We start from the raw sequence: 2,500 nt of genomic DNA on the forward strand, positions 1-2,500 counted from the left end.
GGACTGCAAGAAAACGTTTGACACAGTTCCACACAAGAGACTGGTGCAAAAACTGGAGGACCAAGCAGGGATAACAGGGAAGGCACTACAATGGATCAGGGAATACTTGTCAGGAAGACAGCAGCGAGTCATGGTACGTGGCGAGGTGTCAGAGCGGGCACCTGTGACCAGCGGGGTCCCACAGGGGTCAGTCCTAGGACCAGTGCTGTTTCTGGTATTTTTGAACGACATGACGGAAGCAATAGACTCTGAGGTGTCCCTGTTTGCAGATGACGTGAAGTTGATGAGAAGAATTCACTCGATCGAAGACCAGGCAGAACTACAAAGGGATCTGGACAGGCTGCAGACCTGGTCCAGCAATTGGCTCCTGGAGTTCAATCCCACCAAGTGCAAAGTCATGAAGATTGGGGAAGGGCAAAGAAGACCGCAGACGGAGTACAGTCTAGGGGGCCAGAGACTACAAACCTCACTCAAGGAAAAAGATCTTGGGGTGAGTATAACACCAGGCACATCTCCTGAAGCGCACATCAACCATATAACGGCTGCACCATATGGGCGCCTAGCAAACCTCAGAACAGCATTCCGACATCTTAGTAAGGAATCGTTCAGGACCCTGTACACCGTGTACGTTAGGCCCATATTGGAGTATGCGGCACCAGTTTGGAACCCACACCTAGCCAAACACGTAAAGAAACTAGAGAAAGTGCAAAGGTTTGCAACAAGACTAGTCCCAGAGCTAAGAGGTATGTCCTACGAGGAGAGGTTAAGGGAATTGACAAGGTGGACAAAGACAGGATGTTCCAGAGATTGGACACAGTAACAAGGGGACACAGTTGGAAGTTGAAGACACAGATGAATCACAGGGATGTTAGGAAGTATTTCTTCAGCCACAGAGTAGTCAGTAAGTGGAATAGTTTGGGAAGCGATGTAGTGGAGGCAGGATCCATACATAGCTTTAAGCAGAGGTATGATAAAGCTCACGGCTCAGGGAGAGTGACCTAGTAGCGATCAGTGAAGAGGCGGGGCCAGGAGCTTGGACTCGACCCCCGCAACCTCAACTAGGTGAGTACAACTAGGTGAGTACACACACACACACACACACACACACACACACACACAAGGGGTCTCAATTGGAAGCTGAAGACTCTGATGAGTCAAAGGGATGTTAGGAAGTATTTCTTCGGTCATAGAAGGAGAGAGAGGACCTAGTAACGATCAATGAAGAGGCGGGGCCAGGAGCTATGAATCGACTACTGCAACCACAAATAGGTGAGTACAAAAAGGTGAGTACATAAACAAGCATTTTTATTACCACATATTACAGTCACTGTAACTATTTTGCAATTATTCATCAAAACACATTTTACCTTAGTCTCACCAACCAAAATTCGCAAATCACCCTCCCATTTTTTATATATAGATAAAATAACAAAAAAAAATCAGTAACCAATAAATGTCAATAAATAAACTATGGGGCAATCCGGTCCTTGTTTCTGAAAAGAAAATGAAGGGGTTCTCACAGATCTATGTGTATAGGCCTACCATGCGCCTGTACTAAACCCCCGACAAGCACTGCCCGTTTATGGCAGGCTGGCGGTCCAATTATTCTCCCTGAAGGGCAATAGCTAGCGAGCCAGTGTGTTGTTCATGCCGCGCGTGCTCTTGTATGGATGCTGGATCGTACTTGTTCGGAGGCTGGATCGTTCTTGTACGGAGGCTGGATTGCTCTTGTACGGAGGCTGGATCGTTCTTGTACAGAGGCTGGATCGTTCTTGTACGGAGGCTGGATCGTTCTTGTACGGAGGCTGGATTGTTCTTGTAGGGAGGCTGGATCGTTCTTGTACGGAGGCTGGATCGTTCTTGTAGGGAGGCTGGATCGTTCTTGTACGGAGGCTGGATCGTTCTTGTACGGAGGCTGGATTGTTCTTGTACAGAGGCTGGATGATTCTTGTACGGAGGCTGGATCGTTCTTGTAGGGAGGCTGGATCGTTCTTGTACGGAGGCTGGGTCGTTCTTGTACGGAGGCTGGATTGTTCTTGTACAGAGGCTGGATGGTTCTTGTACGGAGGCTGGATCGTTCTTGTACGGAGGCTGGATCGTTCTTGTACGGAGGCTGGTTCGTTCTTGTACGGAGGCTGGATTGTTCTTGTACAAAGGCTGGATTGTTTTTGTACAGAGGCTGGATCGTTCTTGTACGGAGGCTGGATCGTTCTTGTAGGGAGGCTGGATTGTTTTTGTACAGAGGTTGGATCGTTCTTGTACGGAGGCTGGATCGTTCTTGTAGGGAGGCTGGATCGTTCTTGTACGGAGGCTGGATCGTTCTTGTACGGAGGCTGGATCGTTCTTGTACGGAGGCTGGATCGTTCTTGTACGGAGGCTGGATTGTTCTTGTACGGAGGCTGGATCGTTCTTGTACGTAGGCTGGATCGTTCTTGTACGGAGGCTGGATTGTTCTTGTACAGAGGCTAGATCGTTCTTGTACGGAGGCTGGATTGTTCTT

The sequence above is a fragment of the Cherax quadricarinatus genome, chromosome 17 (assembly GCF_038502225.1).
Source record: "Cherax quadricarinatus isolate ZL_2023a chromosome 17, ASM3850222v1, whole genome shotgun sequence".
NCBI lineage: Eukaryota > Metazoa > Arthropoda > Malacostraca > Decapoda > Parastacidae > Cherax > Cherax quadricarinatus.